Consider the following 22,328-nt stretch of genomic DNA (forward strand, 5'->3'; position numbering starts at 1 on the left):
GCCAGACCACCTGACCTGCCTCTTGAGAAACCAGTATGCAGGTCAGGAAACAACAATTAGAACTGGACATGGAACAACAGACTGGCTCCAAATAGGAAAAGGAGTACATCAAGGCTGTATATTGTCACCCTGCTTATTTAACTTAGAGTACATCATGAGAAACTCTGGGCTGGAAGAAGCACAAGCTGGAATCAAGATTGCCAGGAGAAATATCAATAACCTCAGATATGCAGATGACACCACCCTTATGGCAGAAAGTGAGGAGGAACTAAAAAGCCTCTTGATGAAAGTGAAAGAGGAGAGTGAAAAAGTTGGCTTAAAGCCCAATATTCAGAAAACTAAGATGAAGGCATCTGGTCTCATCATTTCATGGGAAATAGATGGGGAAACAGTGGAAACAGTGTCAGACTTTATTTTTTTGGGCTCCAAAATCACTCCAGATGGTGATTAAAGCCATGAAATAAAAACACGCTTACTGCTTGGTAGGAAAGTTATGACCAACCTAGATAGCATATTGAAAAGCAGAGACATTACTTTGCCGACTAAGGTCTGTCTAGTCAAGGCTATGGTTTTTCCAATGGTCATGTATGGATGTGAGAGTTGGACTATAAAGAAAGCTGAGTGCTGAAGAATTAATGCTTTCGAACTGTGATATTGGAGAAGACACTTGAGAGTCCCTTGGACTGCAAGGAGATCCAACCAGTCCATTCTAAAGGAGAACAGTCCTGGGTGTTCATTGGAAGGACTGATGTTGAAGCTGAAAGTCCAATACTTTGGCCACCTAATGCGAAGAGCTGACTCATTTGAAAAGACCCTGATGCTGGGAAAGATTGAGGGCAGGAGAAGAAGGGGACGACAGAGGATGAGATGTTTAGATGGCATCACCAACTCAATGGACTTGAGTTTGGGTAGACTCCGGGAATTGGGGATGGACAGGGAGGCCTGGCGTGCTGCGATTCATGGGGTCACAAAGAGTCGGACACGACTGAGCAACTGAACTGAACTGAACTGAGTGATAGGTTTGGACTCATTATGTGGATTTCTCTCTCTTTTTTTAAAGATTTATTTTTTTATTTTTTTGGATGTGGTGGGTCTTCGTTGCTGCTTGGGAACTTTCTCCAGTTGTGGTGAGTGGGGCTATTTTTTGTTATAGTGTGCAGGCTTATCGCTACAGTGGCTTCTCTTGTTGCAGAGGGCTCTAGGCACTCAGGCTCAGTAGCTGCAGTGTGCCGGCTCAGTCATTGTACATGGGCTCAGTTGCCCCACTGCATGAGGGATCTTCCTGGACCAGGAGTTAAACCAGTGTCTTCTGCATTGCAAGGCAGACTCTCCACACCTGGACCACCAGGGAAGCCCCCCAAATTTTTCTTTTTTTGAAGTCATCACATCCTAAACTAATGCCACTTGCGGCAACATGGATGGACCTAGAGATTGTCATACTGAGGGAAGCAAGTCAGACAGAGGAGAAATATTGTATATGTTATTCTTTATATGCAGAATCTAAAAAGAAATGATGCAAATGAACATATTTACAAAACAGAAATAGACTCACAGACTAAGAGAATAAGCTTATGGTTGCTGGTGGGGTGGGGGTGGGGTGGATAGGGGTTTGCAGGGGAAGATGGGCCAAAGGGATAGTCAGGGAGTTTGGGATCAATACATACACAGTGCTGAATTTAATATGGATAAGCAACAAGGTTCTATTGTATAGCATAGGGAACTCTGCTCAATGTTATGTGGCAGCCTAGATGGAAGGGGAGTTTGGGGGAGAATAGATACATGCATATTTATGGTTGAGTCCCTTTGCCATCCACCTGAAACTACTGCAATATTGTTAATTGGCTATACTCCAAAATAAAAAAAATTTTTTTAATTAAATCATTCTATTCTAAAAGGGAGGGTTTAGTAATTAGTCCTGGTTGTGACTCCTAGTTACATAGGTGATATTAACACACACACATACAACACACAAGCTGCTGCTGCTGCTAAGTTGCTTCAGCCCTGTCCGACTCTGTGCGACCCCACAGACAGCAGGCCACCAGGCTCCGCCGTCCCTGGGATTCTCCAGGCAAGAACACTGGAGTGGGTTGCCATTTCCTTCTCCAGTGCATGAAAGTGAAAAGTGAAAGTGAAGTCGCTCAGTCATGTCCAACTCTTAGCAACCCCATGGACTGCAGCCCACCAGGCTCCTCCATCCATGGGATTTTCCAGGCAAGAGTACTGGAGTGACAATACACACACAAAACACTGCAAATCTTAAAACAGAGAAGCGTGGCTGCCGAGTTAAAATCAGGTCAAAACCATCTGAGACAAGTGACTAGGTTATTCAAGATCTGTTTGAAGGAGATGCATCTAAAAGAGAGATTTGCAGTATGGATATGGAAAGAGAGGTTTGCAGTATGGATAGGGAAAGGGACAGAATGATAAACCATACAGCACAATAGCAATTTACTTTCCCGTCCATGATAGGTGCTGAAATAAACACCTCATACTGGTATACTGCCAACGATATCTTCCAAAGTAAAGAATAGAAGAAGTGATTTCATTAATTGCTGCTTCAATGGCTGGCTAAATATTTATATACCCCACATGCACTGTACTCAAAATTTATACTAGCAAAGCAGCCTGCAGCAAGCAAAATATTGATTGAGTCATAAAAACTCAAGATTACTAACTCGAATATCTTCTTACTTTGTATAAAACTAATTGCTCGGCCAGGGAACGCAATTTCTGAGACAATTACCAGGAATGGGGGCTTTAATGATTTTGTCTTAATGTTTTGCATAAGTAAATAGTAGCTGCCTGATTCAGGACCCTGAGTGAGTTTCCTTCCACTGTGCAGAGTTAATGGAATGCATTTCTCACCAGGAGCCCGGGTGATTCTTTACCTGAAGTCAGACCCGTGTACATCCCAAACTTGAAATTTCTTTGTGTTCCTGAAGCTGTTCCCATCCTCAGGTCATCCTCAGTGTCTGATGCTACATTATCAACTGTCAAATTGTGTGAAGGAAAGCAAACAGAAGTGTAAGTCATCAAACAGTGAAAGGTATCTCTATTACCAAAGCCCCAGGTAGTCATTTGCTGGGTTTGACACTGCAAACAGACTGCAAGCCAGTTGGCTTCAGGACTGGTAGGGAAGTGTCAGGTCAGGGGAGACCAAGCACTCATATTATGTGCTTCCTGTCAGGAGCCCGGCAACCCTTTCTCCACTTGTCTCAGGACATAACCAGGCATGACCTCGTTAATTGCTATCGGACAGGATGGACAAGGAGGAGTCAGGGCCTAGAAGCAAATGTCCTCCTGGAGTAGACAGACCCCGGGGAGACACAGCCAGCCGAAGGAGCAGTGAGGGTAGAGTTTAGCATCCAGAGGGTATGGCGATGGGTAAACTTTGATAGTGCCAGCAAGAAGACTGCAACAGGCAGCTCCACGCAGAAGAGCAGAGGTGTCCGGACAGACAGGGAAAGTATGATGATTGATAATCCTGGAGTTGGTGATAGTCAGAAATCCAGGAAGATGGTCAGTTTCACTAGGGCTGTAGGTCAGTGGAGCCAGGACTCCAGCACGGAGAATTTATACACAGGTAGAGCTTGAGATTGATCCAAACAGCATGGAAGCCCAGTGTTTTAGTTAAGGTATAGCTGGATATAGCTGTTGTAACAAAGAGACCCAATGTAACATGGCTTCCATGATAGAATTTTACTCCTCTCTCAAGCAACACTGAGAAACAGGAAGCTCCACAAAACTACAGCTCCACGAGGTTGTCTAGAAACCCGCCCTCTGCTCACAGCTCCCTTCACTGTGTCTGAAGTTGTTGCTCCAGCTCCCCTTGTCCGTTGGTACAGCTGGCTTACTAGCACCATGCTGGGGTCCAGCCCATAGGAGGGGTGAAGGAGAACAGGGAGGAAACTTGATTTGAAATTCAAGAGGCAGAAATTTTATATATTACTTCTACTCATTGGTCAAACCTAGTCATATGGCTACTCCCAGTTGTGGGAAGTGTAGTGGGAAGCACTGGGAAAGGTACTCTTTCATGGTCGTGAAAATTAAAGTGCTGATCACTCAGTCATGTCTGACTCTTTGCAACCCCATGGACTATAGCCCGCCAGGCTCCTCTGTCCCTGGGATTCTCCAGGCAGGAATACTGGTGTGGGTTGCCATGCCCTTCTCCAGTGGATCTTGCCAACCCAGGGATCAAACTTGGGTCTCTCACACTGCAGGGAGATTTTTTTTTACCATCTGTGCCACCAGAGTGTGTCCAGCTAAATTCCACACTCGGATCAACACAGCAAACCTCACTGAATGCTGAGCACCAAACAATTTGTCTCTAGCTCTTCCTCTTTCCCCAGCTGGGTACTAGATTGGTGTGGAGCCTGAACTGGGCTAGACACTGACTGGGACCAAGTCAGGCAGGTGGCCCTGGCCATGAGGGAAGAAGGGCCACTGAACAAAGGAAGCAAGCAGGCAGGCAGCGTGTACTTTATAAACAGTGTCACCCACAGTGAGAAAGCTCAGAGAGTGTTACCCGAGGGCACACATGAGGTTCCTGGACAACTAAGTAGGTACTGAGACCTTGGCACAGCCTTGCTTGCAGGTCCCAACCCCTAAGACAGAGGGTGCCTCCCACCTCCACATTGCTTACTTTCCTCACTCACTGCACCCACAAACACCCAAACATCCCAGATGCTTGTGAGTGAGACGGCAAAATCCCCTTTTACCCACTTCCCCAATTCGACTCCCCAGAATTCACCACTCTTAACCATGTGATCCTTCCTGACTCCTCTTCATGTGTTTATAAACACGAACACAGAGAAAAATACAGTGGTTCCTTTTCACATAGGTGGGATTGTGACCCACATGTGTTTTATTTCTTCACTTAATAATATATCATCAAGAATTCTCTGGTGGTCCATTGTTAAGACTTGGCACTTTCACTGCCAAGGGCCTGGGTTCTATCCATGGTTGGGGATCATAACCACCTTCTTGACTGGGTGCTATTATTTTCCCCTCTTAAAAATGATAGTTATGGGGAGTTTAAGTGACTTGCTCTTACACAGTTGGTGAGAAGTCAAACTAGGATGGGAATTCTGCCCTCAGTCCTTTTGCAAGCATCCTTTGCTATCACACTTCCGCTGTGGACGTCCTTGTGCATCTTGTCTTGCAGTTCTTCCACAGCGAACCTTGTCAGCAGTTGCACCAGAAAAGCTTGACTTTTGCATCACCACCTCTTAGACTCCCCTGGAAACTGAATCAGTCTCCCTGATTACTGGACCGCTGGTTGTCTCATAGGGCACATGGCTTTAGCTGCTCCAGTTGACTTGTGCTGGTAAGGGGCCCTCAATTCCATTCCAATCGCCGTACCTGCCCTAGCTCCACCCCCCTATGCTATCGTTCTCTCTACCTCCAAACTTGTCCTCTTAAACACTAGTAGGTCTGGCCCAGCATCGGTCACCCCTGCTTAGATAAGTCAACCCCGCCTGGTACCTTCTGCCTAAAAGTTTACAGCCACGAATGATGTAGATTTTCCCTCCCCTCTCCTGCTACAGCAAATGGAAAGTCTTCGAGGGGTCAATGTCCCGCATCTACCTTTCCTCCGCAGTCTCCCTGTTAGGCAGGAGCAGGCGGCAAGGGGCTGATACCAGGGAGACCTCTGCTCCCCTTCTGGGCCATCACTACGGAAACAGATGCTCTTCAGGGGCTATATATCCCCCTCCTGTCTATTTCCCTTCACCTTCTGGGGGCTCTGTCCCTCTCACTTCCCTCTTGCCTATCTTCCTATCACTAAAACTTTCTCTTGCACATGTGAAAATGTGGGTCCCAAGCCCATGGTCTTCAGTCTTCTCCCACAGAGAATAGGACTTCAACGCAAGGGTGAACTGTTCTGAGGGTGATGGACATGGACACGGATGTAGGTGTCTGCTGCTAATGCAGTAGAGGGAACGTCTCCATCAGACATTTGAAGCTGGTGGCTCTGATTCTGGATCTTTAGAAACTAGAGGCTCTGCCAGGCAAGAGTGAGTGGCTCTGAGGTGTCAGGACAAAAGGCCCCCTGAACCTATACTCCCCACCTCCCCCTGCCCTCAGCTCTCCCTGGTGTGGCTGCTCCTCTAGACCCTGCTTGCGGTCACACCCTTCATGAAGCTGGTCTCCTCATCTGTCAGGCTACAGGCTTCATTTTCTGACCTGGCTGCCTTGTCATTTAGTTGCTAAATCAAGTCCAATTCTTTGCGACCCCATGGACTGCAGCACGAAAGCCTTCCCTACCCTTCACCATTTCCCAGAACTTGCTCACATTCGTGTCCTTTGAGTTGCCCCTCCAAAACGAGGGCAGATAAAGCGAGTAAAACTCAGGAGTTGCCACGACACCGGCCGTGGAGATGCCACAGTCTCAGGGTAAGTCTCACGGTCTCAGGGTGGTTTCTCACAGGCCTGCTGACCTCACCCCCGTTCCACCCCAGATCCTCTGAGTCTGAGTCTCTGGGGTGCTGCCCACAATGTGTTTTAAGAAGTCCCCCGGCCCCCAGGGAAGTCTGATGCATGCTTAAGTGTGAGAACCATTCTTCTGCGTGTGGCTCCTCATTCTCTCTCCTGGACGGAAAGAGTGTCCACTTTCCTCACAAGACTGAGGGTCTTCTGTGGTTTGTCACTTGAAGCAAGGTGGTCAACCCCTGTTAGCCTATGCTCAGTCTGTTCTGGGCCATGAACCAAACATTTCTATCCTTTGTTTGGAGAAGCCAGATGTCCGCCCAAGAAAAGAAGGAAGTATTGCCCCTCTTGGGGTACTATTGTTTCATGAGGCCAAGGAAACTAACAGTGGAGTCTCGGGATTTGGGGAAAGGAAGAATCTGAGGGAGGCAGCAGTTTTCCAGCTTTTCTGGAAACTGGCATGTTGAGAGGATCCCCTTGTTGCAGAAAGGGGGACTAAACTTCTTAATCCTTCATGTACCACTCATGCTGAAGTCAGATTACTAGTTACCACAGTCTTCTAGAATTCTGACGGGGCTAGAGTAGGAGCCAGGATCATGAGGGCCCTTGAAAGCTATTTGTAAAATGTTAGGTAGTTCAGTTCAGTTCAGTTCAGTTCAGTTCAGTCGCTCAGTCGTGTCCAACTCTTTGCGACCCCATGAATTGCAGCACGTCAGGCCTCCGTGTCCATCACCAACTCCTGGAGTTCACTCAGACTCATGTCCATCGAGTCAGTGATGTCATCCAGCCATCTCATTCTCGGTCGTCCCCTTCTCCTCCGCCCCCAATCCCTCCCATCATCAGGGTCTTTCCCAATGAGTCAACTCTTTGCATGAGGTGGCCAAAGTACTGGCGTTTCAGCTTTAGCATCATTCCTTCCAAAGAAATCCCAAGGTTGAACTCCTTCAGAATGGACTGGTTGGATCTCCTTGCAGTCCAAGGGACTCTCAAGAGTCTTCCCCAACACCACAGTTCAAAAGCATCAATTCTTCAGCGCTCAGCCTTCTTCACAGTCCAACTCTCACATCCATACATGACCACAGGAAAAACCATAGCCTTGACTAGATGGACCTTAGTCGGCAAAGTAATGTCTCTGCTTTTCAATATGCTATCTAGGTTGGTCATAACTTTTCTTCCAAGGAGTAAGCATCTTTTGATTTCATGGCTGCAATCACAATCTGCAGTGATTTTGGAGCCCAAAAAAATAAAGTCTGACACTGTTTCCACTGTTTCCCCATCTATTTCCCATGAAGTGATGGGACCAGATGCCATGATCTTCGTTTTCTGAAGGTTGAGCTTTAAGCCAACTTTTTCGCTCTTCTCTTTCACTGTCATTAAGAGGCTTTTTAGTTCCTCTTCACTTTCTGCCATAAGGGTGGTGTCATCTGCATATCTGAGGTGATTGATATTTCTCCCAGCAATCTTGATTCCAGCTTGTGTTTCTTCCAGTCCAGCATTCCTTGTGATGTACTCTGCACAGAAGTTAAATAAGCAGAGTGACAATATACAGCCTTGTCGTACTCCTTTTCCTATGTGGAAACAGTCTGTTGTTTCATATCCAGTTCTAAGTGTTGCTCCCTGACCTGCATACAGATTTCTCAAGAGGCAGGTCAGGTGGTCTGGTATTCCCATCTCTCTCAGAATTTTCCACAGTTTCTTGTGATCCACACAGTCAAAGGCTTTGGCACAGTCAATAAAGCAGAAATAGATGTTTTTCTGGAACTCTCTTGCTTTTTCCATGATCCAGCGGATGTTGACAATTTGATCTCTGGTTCCTCTGCCTTTTCTAAAACCAGCTTGAACATCAGGAAGTTCACGGTTCACGTATTGCTGAAGCCTGTAGTTAGAGTAGGGAAAAGGAGTCCAAAATGGCGGTGGCTAAAAGACAAGGAAAAGAAAAGCCAGTGAAAATAGAACAGAGGATGGTCAAAGGAAGATCCAAGGACCGGAGTGAGGACTTCAGGTAGAACAGCACTCCTGACTAAGCCCAATTTGCATAGGGCAGGCCCAGGGGGAAGGAAAAAAAACATATAAAAAGAGGAGCCAAAGGGCTGTTTCTCTCTCTCCCACGTGCTGGGGCGCTCTTGTCTTCTTGTCTTTGAATCAACATGCCCTCACGCCTTGAAGAAGGATTTTCCTGCTATCTTCTAAATAATATAGAGCTGTAACACTGATTTGTCTAAGAGCTATAACACGGTCTGTCCAAGACCTGAGAGCTGTGACATGCCGAGGGGGCTTTAATGTCTGTCACTCCAAATCTTTGTTGTGATGAGACAAAAACCGAGGAGCATACACTTGCCTGACGTAAAAGTTGGTCTTTATCCTCAGAATGATGGAGGAGCTTCCAGGCATGGGAATGGCATGCTCAGATTTGAATGTAGGGGACTGCTCTGGCTCCCTTGCAAAGAACAGATCGGAGTGTGGCAGGATGGGGTCAGAAGAGTGAATGTTCAGAAACCAGTCAGGGACGCAAGTGAGGCAGAATGGCAGTTTGACTCAGGATACTGGCTGGGGAGATGGTCAGATTTTCGAGATAATGTATATGGAGGGGCGGGGGGAGAACACACTTACATACCATGTACTCTGTGTGAGTCACTTGACATTTAAAGCTGATAGCAGCAACCTTATGTGATTTGTACTATTAGGTGAAAGTTTGAAAATTCAGTTGCTAAGTCATGTCCGACTCTTTTGCATCCCCATGGACTGTATAGCCTGCCAGGTTCCTCTGTCTATGAGATTTCCCAGGCAAGAATACTGGTGTGGGTTGTCATTTCTTTCTCCAGGGCATCTTCCCAACCCAGGGATTGAACCAGTGTCTCCTGCATTGCAGGTGACTTCTTTACTGCTGAACCATCAGGGGAGGCCCAGTAGTGTCAACAGCATTTCATACATTTATTAACTAACCCAATTTGATGTGATGTGTTTATCTAGGGAAACTGCAAAGTACTATTATAATCCTCATCTTTTTTTTAAGGTTCTTTTTTAAAATTATTTTTTATTGAAGAATAATTGCTTTACAGAATTTTGTTGCTTTCTGTCAAATCTCAACATGAATCAGCCATCAGTTCAGTTCAGTTCAATAGCTCAGTTGTGTCCTACTCTTTGCGACCCCATGAACCGCAGCACGCCAGGCCTCCCTGTCCATCATCAACTCCTGGAGTTTACTCAAACTCATGTCCATTGAATCAGTGATGCCATCTAACCATCTCATCCTCTGTTGTCCCCTTCTCCTCCTGCCCTCAATCTCTCCCAGCATCAGGGTCTTTTCAAATGAGTCAGCTCTTCGCATTAGGTGGCCAAAGTATTGGACTTTCAGCTTCAACATCAGTCCTTCCAATGAACACCCAGGACTGATCTCCTTTAGGATGGACTGGTTGGATCTCCTTGCAGTCCAAGGGACTCTCAAGAGTCTTCTCCAACACCATAGATCAAAAGCATCAGTTCTTCTGCGCTCAGCTTTCTTTATAGTCCAACTCTCACATTCATACATGACCACTGGAAAAACAATAGCCTTGACTAGACAGACCTTTGTTGACAAAGTAATGTCTCTGCTTTTAATATGCTGTCTAGGTTGGTCATAACTTTCCTTCCAAGGAGTAAGTGTCTTTTAATTTCATGGCTTCAATCACCATCTGCAGTGATTTTGGAGCCCAGAAAAATAAAGTCAGCTACTGTTTCCCCATCTATTTGCCATGAAGTAATGGGACCAGATGCCATGATCTTCGTTTTCTGAATGTTGAGCTTTAAGCCCACTTTTTCACTCTCCTCTTTCACTTTCGTCAAGAGACTCTTTAGTTCCTCTTCACTTTGTCATAAGGGTGGTGTCATCTGCCTATCCGAGGTTATTGATATTTCTCCTGGCAATCTTGATTCCAGCTTGTGCTTCAATCAGCCATAGGTAAACATGTATCCCCTCCCTTTTGAAACTCTCTCCCATCTCCCTCCCCATCCCACCGCTCTAGGTTGATACAGAGCCCCTGTATAATCCTCATCTTACAGATACAGAAACGGAGGCACAGAGAAGCGAAATAACATGCCCAGAGGGTTTCTGATTGTGTGAAGATACGGGCGGTGGGGGGGGCGGTAGGGGGGCAGGAGGAAAGAGTAACAGGAGACACTTTACTTACGGGAGACACTTTACTTTCTGGCATGAACGCTGCTAAATATCCATACCATTTCCTAAAACCAGGAACCTGTGGGGAGAAGCAGGCTTTTTAGGGGGAAGATCACGAGCTCTCCCTTGGACTTGGGTTGGAGAGACAGAGCTCTCCAGCCTTATCTCCTTAATGTTCTCTTTTTACAGAAGACACTGTGGTGCAGCCTAAGCATTTTTATCAGAAAGGTCATGATGAAAGAATATTCAGGTATTGGGAAGGGGTGCGTTCCAGTGATGTGGATTACTTTTAAGGCTCTTGGGCTAAGCCTATCTTTGAGATTCTGATCCCTAAGTCATGAAAGGTAAAACCTTTGTCTTTCATTAGTACCCTTGACCCCAGAGCATTTAACTCTCTCTCTCTCTCTTTTTTTTTTTTAATGTAAAGCTGCTTCTTTAGAGAAGGATTCCTCACCCAAGAGATGAGCATGAATCAGGAAATATGTGTTTATGCAGTTTCTAAAAATCTGTAGTTTAAGCCAAGAGACCAAAAAGGTTTCTGTCTCCTAGGTAAACAGCAATTAAATGGTATATTAAAATGTATATTACGTACCCAGTTGGTGCATGGAGTAATTATGTATTTTAGAAATATTTTAAAACACGTGTTCTGCCTCCCTCAGCACTGTTTCAATCCATCAAGTAACTGTATACTTAGAACATGTGTTCTGCATAGTAAGAGTCGTTTTATAAACCTCTCATTAAAGGGAACCAAATGAAAAGGCATCAGCTGCAGCCCATTTTTCAGAAGTGTTTATGCCAACCAAATGTAGACAAAGGAAAACAAAACCGTAGAGGCAAGTCATGGACCACGGAACTTCTGTCACTGACTGTAGAGACTCAGCAGTGATCCTGGGCCGGGAAGAGCAGAGGTCGGGACCCACTGGAACACCTTCTGAAGTGAGGCTAGAAGACGTTGATAAAGAAAACCAGGGGAAGTGTTAGAGCCCAAGCACAGGTTTTTTTCCCCAAGGGGAAACTTCACACTCCCCCGAAGAGAATGAAAAGCAGGTGTTCGCCTGGCTGGTTGGCAACTGAGAAGCAGCGGGCCAAGGTCCAGCTCTGTGGGGTGTGCTGTGTTTGCCAAGGGGCTGGAGCTGGCCAGGTGAGCTGGGCACCCGGGTAGGTGGAGGTGGGAGGCCACAACAGGAGAAGGAGGGGCAGGAGCCCCTTCTGAAACCCGTGGCCCGGGGCCAGTGGGATACCCACACCAGCCATGGCCTCACCACCGCCCTCAAGGACACAGCAGCACACAGAGCACTTCCCTTTCCTGGCATTTCAGTCCCTGCTTAGTATTTGCTGTTCGCATGTTAACTCTTTCCAGCTGTAAGGGAGCAAGGGTGTACTGAACATGCCTTTTTCCTGGTCTGAGAGCCATTAAATAGAAGGCACCAGGGCTTCTTCTAAACTCGGTGGATTTGGATGTTAAGGGAAGTTATGAACTCTCTGAGCCAAGGTGGCATCAACTATAACTGAAAGGCCAGAAGAGCTGTTACACAGGAGGGGAGAGGAGCTTAGGAACTTGGGATCCCCCGTGGAAGGACTAGTGAGGGTGGAAATAAAGCAGCTCACTGAAAACTAGGTACATACAGCAAAGAAGAGAGCGATCACAAAAAGGGTGGTGGCAGTGGGAGGGGGACAGGGGGAGGAGCTGAAGAGAAGTATTGGAGTGGCAAAAAAATTTGTGTGGCCTTTTCCAGCTTACGGGAAAACCCAAACGAAGTTTTTGGCCAACCCGATAAAAATAGGAGGGAAAATTTGAAATGCAAAAGGGAGAAATGGAAAAGTAAACCTTCAAAGGAAAAGTCAGGCTATGTCAAAATATAGGCTTTTATACGTGTTTGTGTGTGAAGTCAATTCAGTCGCGTAAGACTCTGCAACCCTATGGACAGTCGCCCCCCCCCGCCAGCTCCTCTGTCCCTGGGATTCTCCAGGTAAGAATAATGGAGTGCATTGCCATGCTCTCCTCCAGGGGATCTTCTCAACCCAGGGATCGAAACCACGTTTCTCATGTCTCCTGCATTGGCAGGAGAGTTCTTTACCTAGTGTCACCGCAGAAACCCATGGGCTTTCATGGGACTGATCAATGATTTGCTTGTTTTAGGGCTTCCCTTGTGGCTCAGATGGTAGCAAATCTGCCTGCAGTGTGGGAGACATGTTTTTGATCCCCGGGTTGGGAACCCCTGGAGCAGGGCATGGCAATCCACCCTAGTATTCTCACCTGGAGAATCCCCATGAACAGAGGAGCCTGGCAGGCTACACTCCATGGGGTAGCAAAGAGTTGGACACGACTAAGCACACAGCACATTGCTCCCTCTGCCAGAGAAGGTGGCTGCTGCTGCTAAGTCGCTTCAGTCGTGTCCAACTCTGTGCGACCCCATAGACGGCAGCCCACCAGGCTCCCTCGTCCCTGGGATTCTCCAGGCAAGAATACTGGAGTGGGTTGCCATTTCCTTCTTCAGTGCATGAAAGTGAAAAGGGAAAGTAAAGTTGCTCAGTCGTGTCTGACTCTTAGCGACCCCATGGACTGCAGCCTTCCAGGCTCCTCCACCCATGGGATTTTCCAGGCAAGAGTACTGGAGTGGGGTGCCATTGCCTCCTCTGGATGAAGTCAGCAGGAGGGGCTAGTTAGAATGGGACTAGCCTAGGCAGGAGTGGCTTTATGCCTGTTAAGTTAAGACTCAAGGGGTGCAGGAGGAGATATCTTGCTGTGTGCATGTGACAGAGGAAAGATTGGGACTGATCGGTTTTCTGGTGGTAGAAAGCTTCTCTAGGAAGCTGGTTCCACGAGTAGGAGGAGAAGAACTGAGTCATTATAAAGATGTGGTCAGCAGATGCTATTGTTTTGGAGGAGTTGGAGACTCTTAGGAAGTCTTTAGAGCTGTAGAAGTGACTTTGTTGAGTCATTCTTGGGGGAGTCAGTATCTTGAAAAAATTGATATGAGGAGGGAAATGTCTGGAACTTGGTCTGGAGGGTCAGCGTCTTTGGGAATTGATGTTTCTCAGGGGTCAATATTTGGGAAGATGAGTGTCTATGTGTTAGTATCTGAGTGGTGTCTCTGGGGACATCAGTATTGGGGAGGCATTGTCTCTGGGTGGGGGGAAATTAGTCTGACTGGTGTCTGGGGTGAGGCAGTGGATCTTAGGGGAGACAGAACAGGAACGTATTCACTTAGCACCCCTCTTGTTTTAATTGTGATATTATAACAGTTCACAGCAGTGGCTATTATCTGTGAACCGGGGAATTCTTTTGACATTATTTTTGGACCCAGTCCTAATCAGTTTTAAAGTATGACACATTCTTCTAATGTTTAATGTCTAAAGTCATTGATGCTGCTGGATGAGGAAGCTCATGAGCTGCGTGTGAAATGCCCGAGTGGGTCTTGGCAAGGTCTTACTTGAAGTCTTAAGAAATAACTGTGTCCTCAGAACCTGCAGCAGGTAAGGCTGCTAAATGGCCTTGCACTTTGCAATGAGTCACATATTCATTACCATCCATGTTGCTGTCGCTGCATTGGATAGGAGAGTGCTGACCCCATTTCATCATCTAATAGCCCTCATCTATTGGGCACACACTACGTACAAGCATTGCCATGGATGAGTCACATTCATCCTGCCAGATCCCAACAGCATCTGGACAAGGTAGAGTTTATCGGCCTCACTTCACAACATGGGAAATCTATCATGATCTTGGCCCTGTAAATGACTGCGCTTCAGTACTGCCTGTTTAGCTACCCAGAGGTGTTGTCTTTGCTGAATGGTGTTTTATGTGCTCATTCTTTACAGGACCAGCTTGTCATCTATCCAGACTGAATTTCTGACAGGGTGTAAGTGGGTCTGCAAGGTGGTGGCCAAAGAGATAAAAGGAGCCCTAGGGCATCAGATCCAGGACAGCCCCCTCCCCAGGGTCCACTTGGTCATCTGCCACATGACAAAACATGCTAGGTGCTACAGGGGTCATGAGATAAGACTTACCTCCAAGGAGCTTGTGGCTTGTTTAGGACATGAGTTACAAAAAATTGGTCCATCAAGCCACCATAGTCTTTTTGGTTTGTTTTCTGCCCTCCCGGCATGCCAGAATCTTAGGTCCTCAACCAGAAATCAAACCTGTGCCCTCTGCATTGGAAGTGCAGAGTCTTACCCACTTGACAGCCAGGCAAGTCCAAATCTACCACTGATTCTTGAGCATTTATTCAACTCTGTGCTGGATAAGACCTGATCTAGGCCCTGGAATAGAGCAATGAGCAAAACAGACAAAAATCCCTGCCCTCATGGAGCTTATAGTCTGTCATTATAAGAGCTTATAGCTTACTGTCATTTTTCTGGACAGGTTTAATGAGCCAGTTGCTGGGGAGATCGAAACTTGATAAACAGATGACCTTTGCTCCTGAGGAACTCACAGTCAAGTGAGACACACACAAGAGCAGCGACCTGCAGCACCAGGTGACATGTCCCATCTCAGAGCAGGGCACCAATCTCTGCTGATCAAAAGGGGAGTGTAGAAGTAGTCCTTGGGGAATCAGAACGACATTACACCATGCCTGGGCATTCACAGGTGAGAAAAAATTCTCCTCTGGAAAAGAAAAGAGCACCTGAGGCTCAGGGAATCACCGGGTCCATTCATTTCAGTCCAGGAAGGAAGACATGCTGACCCTGCTGGCACACTAGATGGGACTCCATCTCTCAGCAGTGGACTCACATTAGCCCAACTCACACTGACTGATATAAACATTTCAATTTGAATTAAAAAATATATATATAGTTTTGGGTTTTTTTTTTTACAGCAGTTTTAGATTTGGAGCAAAATTGAATAGAAGGTATAGAGAGTTCTTATATACCTTCTGAGTCTATTATACATACTTCCTCCTCAATATCAAAATCCTGCACCAGAGTGATACATTTGTCACAATCTTTGAACACATACTGACACATCATAATCACTCAAAGTAGCCCATAATTTACCCTAGGGTTCACTCTTGATATTCTACATTTTATAGGTTTTGACAAATATGTGATGGCATGTGTTATACAGCATATCATATAATATTGTATATACAGCATCATACAGAGTAATTTCACTGTCTTAAAATCCTCCGTGTCCCACCTATGCATCCCTACCCCCTACAATCCCCAATCTCTGGCAAACACTGACGTTTTTATTGTCTCCACAGTTTTGCCTTTTCTACAGTTGAGGTCACATTATATGTTGCTTTTCCAGGTTTCCTTCTTTCACTTAGTAATATGCATTTGTTTCCTCCATGTCTTTCCATGGATAGAAATGAGCTTTGATAGCTCATTTCTTTTTAACACCAGATAATACTCCTTATCTGAATATATCACAATTTTTTTTTAATCTATTTACCTACTAAAGGATATCTTGGTTGCCTCCAAGTTTGGGCAATTATGAATAAAGCTGCCATAAACATTTTTGTGCAAGTTTTTGGGTGGACATACATTTTCTGCTCATTTGGGTAAATATCAAGATTGCTGGATCATATGGTAAGAATATTCTTAGCTTTATAGGAAACTGCCCAACTGTCTTCCAAAACAGCAGTACTATTTTACATTCCCACCGGAAATGAATGAGAGTTCCTGTTGCTCCACGACCTTACCAGCATTTGGTGTTGTTCAACTTGAATTTGAAATAAAAAATCTGGGCAATTCCTTGGTGGTCCAGTGGTTAGGACTTAACGATCTCATTGCCAGGGTCCAGGGTTTGATCCCTGGTCAGGGAACTAAGATCCTACAAGTTGTGCAGCACAGCCAAAAAAAGAAAGAAATCTGAATACATTACAAGCTAACGGTAGTCTCATGTTTGCCAATTGGGTTTCTCTCCTTATACGCAAAACTGCTTAGGAAGCCACACGAAAACCAGCAAGTTGCTTGGTAAACAGGAAGGCTGAACTAGAGGAATTACCAGAATCCTCTTAATGTCTGGCATCAGTCCTAGTGGCCTGTGTCCTCAAAACAACTCTCTAGGACTTTGTGAGCTGGAAAAGAGATGTTATTTTTTTCATTGATTCATTAATTCCCCCACTGATTGTGACTTTCTATACAAAATACAGTCATAACTGGCGCCATTCCTTCTCTTGCAGGCAAAGATGCTCAACCATTTTTGTGCCATGGACCTCTTCGACTATCTAGAATAGCCTACAGAAATCTTTTCTTGGATCCCTTTTTGGAATAATGCTTTTAAATGCATAAGATAAAATGAATGGGATTATAAAGGAAATCAAATACACATAGCAACACGTAAATTGTGATTTAATAATACACATTTCTTTATTAAAATATTAATTAACCTGATCTAATGGTGAGTTTAATAGCTATAGTAATTTTGAAAAGATAATGAGTGTTAAAGCAGAGGAACCAGAGATCAAATTGCCAACATCCATTGGATCATCAAAAAAGCAAGAGAATTCAAAAAAAAAAAAATTTACTTCTGCTTTATTGACTATGCCAAAGCCTTTGACTGTGTTGATCACAAGAAACTGTGGAAAATTCTTAAAGAGATGGGAATACCAGACCACCTTACCTGCCTCCTGAGAAATTTGTATGCAGATCAGGAAGCAACAGTTAGAACTGGACATGGAACAACAGACTGGTTCCAAATCGTGAAAGAAGTACATCAAGACTGTGTATTGTCACTCTGCTTATTTAACTCATATGCAGAGTACATCATGAGAAATGCTGGGCTGGATGAAGGCACAAACTGGAATAAAGATTGCCGGGAGAAATATCAATAACCTCAGATATGCAGATGACACCATCCTTATGGCAGAAGGTGAAAAAGAACGAAAGAGCCTCTTGTTGAAATTGAAAGAGGAGAGTGAAAAAGGTAACTTAAAGCTCTACCTTCAGAAAACTAAGATCATGGCATCCAGTCCCATTACTTCATGGCAAATAGATGGGGAAACAATGGAAACAGTGACAGACTTTATTTTCTTGAGCTCCAAAATCACTGCAGATGGTGATTACAGCCATGAAATTGAAAGATGCTTTCTCCTTGGAAGAAAAGTTATGACCAACCTAGACAGTATATTAAAAAGGAAAGACATTACTTTGTCAACAAAGGTCAGTCTAGTCAAGGCTATGGTTTTTCTAGTAGTCATGTATGGATGTGAGAATTGGACTACAAAGAAAGCTGAGCGCCAAAGAATTGATGCTTTTGATGTGGTGTTGCAGACTCTTGAAAGTCCCTTGGACTGCAGAGAAATCCAACCAGTCAATCCTAAAGGAAATCAGTCCTGAATATTCACTGGAAGTACTGATGTTGAAGCTGAAACTCCAATACTTTGGCCACCTGATATGAAGAGCTGACTCATTTGAAAAGACCCTGATGCTGGGAAAGATTGAAGGTGGGAGGAGAAGGGGGATGACAGAGGATGAGATGGTTGGATAGCATCATGGACTCAACGGACACGAGTTTGAGTAAACTCTGGGAGTTGGTGATAGACAGGGAGGCCTGGCGTGCTGCGGTTCATGGAGTCACAAAGAGTTGGACATGACTGAGAGACTCAGCTGAACTGAAGACATATGCAGCAGTTTTTATATGATTTGAAAATATCTGAAGTTTCTACTGCTGAAAAAGTCATAGTTCTTGGTGATATTGCTGTATAGGTTGTTTACATTCAAAATGGAATGGAATGCTAAATTTCAATTATACATTAAGGAAAAGAGATATGTTAACTTTTTCCCACTCATGTTCATGGAGCCCCTGACTTTTTCCCTCAGGCCTCCAGTTTGAGAACCACTGCTTTAAGCATATTTTGCCTGCATTAGCTTCCCTGATAGCTCAGTTGGTAAAAGAATCTGCCTGTAATGCAAGAGACCTAGGTTCGATCCCTGGCTTGAGAAGATCCCCTGGAGGAAGGAAAGGCTACCCACTCCAGTATTCTGGCCTGGAGAATTCCATGGACTGAATAGTCAATGGGGTCGCAAAGAGTCAGACACGACTGAGTGACTTTCACTTTCACTTTTCTTTGCCTGCATCTGTTGTACATGGTTTTTATCATCGAATTTTCTCCTGTTTCCAACTCCTGTTTGCACAGGAGCTTCTCTTCCAGGAAGGTTTCTCAGGTTCATCTGAGCAGGTCCCTTCCCTGTGATTCCTTCCCAAGCACCATGAGCTTCTTCCTTCTCATTTTGCCCACAGGTATAGCATCCTATTTGTGTGTTTTCCCTTTTTAAAAATATTAAATCTGGGACTTCCCTGGTGGTCCAGTAGTTACAAATCCACCTTGCAATGCAGAGGATGAAGTTTCCACCCCTGGTCAGGGAACTAAGATCGCACATGACCCAGGGCAGCTGAGCCTGTTTGCTGCAACTAGAGAGTCTGCATAACACAGCAAAGATCCTGCATGTGCCACAACTAAGATCTGATGCAGCCAAATAAATATAAATAAATGAATAAATATTTTTAAAAAATTAAATGTAACTTTTTTCCTGATAATATAAATAATATGGGTTCATTGCAACAATTTTGAACATTACATAAAAGGACAAGGGAGACAATGAAAATCACCCAGATCCCAGTTCTTTGAGCTAGCCACTGCTCATATTATTTTCATTTAGCTGCTAAACAATTGTATCTGACTCCTTTGCAACTCCAAGGAACACCAGACTCTTCTGTCCATGGGATTTCACAGACAAGAGTACTAGAGAGGGTTGCCATTTCCTTCTCCAGGGGATCTTCCCCACCAGGGATAAAATCCTCATCTCCTATAGTAGCAGGCGGATTCTTTACCATCTGAGCCACCAGGAAAGCCCACTGTTCATATTAGGTCAGAATAAATTCTCCTTGATCCCTGTGTGACGTCTTGGTATGTGTTGGTCTCGCCTGCTAGAATGTAGCCCTACAGGTGGGGGAGGGTGGGAGGGGAAGAAACTTGTTGGTATTAAAGGAAAAATAAAATCTGAGGGCCCAGAGGTTGAGCATTGAATGGATTTTTTTTTCTCTCTCCCAAGAGAGCCTGGTCTATGGGGGATGAGACTGGAGGAGGGAAAATTTGTCCTGTAAAAGCAAAAATCCTGCTCATTATCTCTTTCCGATATTAACTAGCAAATCAGTGCTGGGTTTGTTGGTTGGGCAAATATGGGCTGTGTGGGGGTGCTCACCCTGGGCTTTGGTGTCCAGCTGCCTTCTATGGCACTCAGGTCTATCAGCAGTTGGGTGGCCTTTCAGGCACCATAATTGGTGTCTGCTCTCCCCTGGGACCTGGAGTATAGGGGATGTTCAGTAAATATCTGCTGAATCTTTATTCCCCATTATTCCCTTCATGTTCCACTTTGTGATAATGTTTGAAACCCCTCCTTGATCTCTTTGACACTGCCCACTCCTAGTTCTCTTAAGTAACTGACTTCCCTTCTTTTGTCTCTGAGAGACCTCATCAAGTTTTTCTTTACCTCAGTGGTGATTCCATATCATTTTTCATTAATTTGAAAAATGAATGAAAATTTGTCAGTGATGTCTGTTTACTTGGTTTTTGTCCTTCATTCCAGCTAGAATAACAACTCATTGAGAGCAGAGACAGGGGGCCTCCAGTCACATGTCCATCTCCCAGGAAACAATTTGTGGTCTATCACATGTGCCCAGTAAACACTTATTGATGAAACTTAAAATGAATGATAAAGTAATTTCTCAGACCAAATCCTCCTTCTCATCATAGGCTAGAAGACTTTCCTGGTGGGTCTGGGTATTTGTGTGCATGTCCATTCTTTTTTCTTTTCTGGCTGCTCTGGCTCTTCACTGTGGCATGAGAAGGCTTCTCTAGTTTCAGCATGCAGGTCTAGTTGCCCCACAGCATGTGGGATCTTAGTTCCCTGACCAGGAATCGAACCTGTGTCTCCAGCATTGGAAGGTGGATTCTTAAGCACTGGACTACCAGGGAAGTTCCACATGTCCATTCTCATTGCAGAAAACCAATCTGCACTAATGTCTGCCTAAGCCCTTCCACTTTCCTGGCTCCTCTTCATCTTAGGTGTTTTAATAATTCAGTGCTGGTTTTGTGCTCATGACACATTTTCAATTCCTGAAATTTGGTTGTGTACTTGAAGAAATTTAAAGATTCAGAACAAGACTAAAGAAGTGAACAGTGATTACAAAACGATGTCTCATAGTAATTATAAAATTATCTATGGTTCCCATGGTGGTATCAACATTTTACTTCCCTGACAATACATCTACACACATCTATCCATATGCTAACATTAGATGTCGCTTCTTTAGTTCTATAATTTCGGCAAGTTGCACAGATGGAAGTTGTGTCCACACCAAGTTGCAATACTCATTGATTGATGCTGTTGCAGTGATTTTATGTCTCATCATAGCAAAAATACATTTTACACATGATTCTGAATTCACCCACCTATGCAGGTCTGGCAGCTCACCACTTGCACATCATGGTGCCAATCTGTTGATTATCAGTTTTATGATGCTTGGCCCGACCCAAATGCAAGAGAGCCACTGTTGACCCACATGGGTTCCTCATTAAATCTGTGTCTATAAAGTGAGGGTATGGAGCACTCTGTACATGTGGGCAGTGGTTGCAGATATTCTGTTGAGTGTATTTCTAACTGTTAGGTAGGGCTGGGAATTTCTCTCCAACTGTGTAAATGGCAAAGGGTGGATAAAGAGAACTAAGAGTAAGCCAAACTGGCGCCAGCCAAAGCAGGAACTGTGTGAAGAACAGGCGTAACAGGTCGGCCACACCCAATAAACAGAGTGAAAGGAGATTAAAAGCCACAATTAGCTAACTGTCCAGGAGAGCTCCCTAAAGACTCCCACCCACCTACTGTCCCCTAGGAAATCAACACTTGCTTAATTATGAGATGGTGCCTTGAGAACCTCATGAACAGTATGAAAAGGCAAAATGATAGGATACCAAAAGAGGGACTCCCCAGGTCAGTAGGTGCCCAATATGCTACTGGAGATCAGAGGAGAAATAACTCCAGGAAGAATGAAGGGATGGAGCCAAAGCAAAAGCAATACCCAGCTGTGGATGTGACTGGTGATAGAAACAAGATCCAATGCTGTAAAGAGCAATATTGCATAGGAACCTGGAATGTCAGGTCCATGAATCAAGGCAAATTGGAAGTGGTCAAACAAGAGATGGCAAGAGTGAACGTTGACATTCTAGGAATCAGCGAACTAAAATGGACTAGAATGGGTGAATTTAACTCAGATGACCACTATATCTATTACTGTGGGCAGGAATCCCTCAGAAGAAATGGAGTAGCCATCATGGTCAACAAAAGAGTCCGAGATGCAGTACTTGGATGCAAGCTCAAAAACGACAGAATGATCTCTGTTTGCCTCCAAGGCAAACCATTCAATATCACAGTTATCCAAGTCTATGCCCCAACCAGTAACGCTGAAGAAAGTGAAGTTGAACGGTTTTATGAAGACCTACAAGACCTTTTAGAACTAACACCTAAAAAAGATGTCCTTTTCATTATAGGGGACTGGAATGCAAAAGTAGGAAGTCAAGAAACACGCGGAATAACAGGCAAATTTGGCCTTGAAATGTGGAATGAAGCACAGCAAAGACTAATAGAGTTTTGTCAAGAAAATGCACTGGTCATAGCAAATACCCTCTTCCAACAACACAAGAGAAGACTCTACACATGGACATCACCAGATGGTCAACACTGAAGTCAGATTGATTATATTCTTTGCAGCCAAAGATGGAGACGCTCCATACAGTCAACAAAA

This window comes from Capricornis sumatraensis, chromosome 1 (assembly GCF_032405125.1).
Source record: "Capricornis sumatraensis isolate serow.1 chromosome 1, serow.2, whole genome shotgun sequence".
NCBI lineage: Eukaryota > Metazoa > Chordata > Mammalia > Artiodactyla > Bovidae > Capricornis > Capricornis sumatraensis.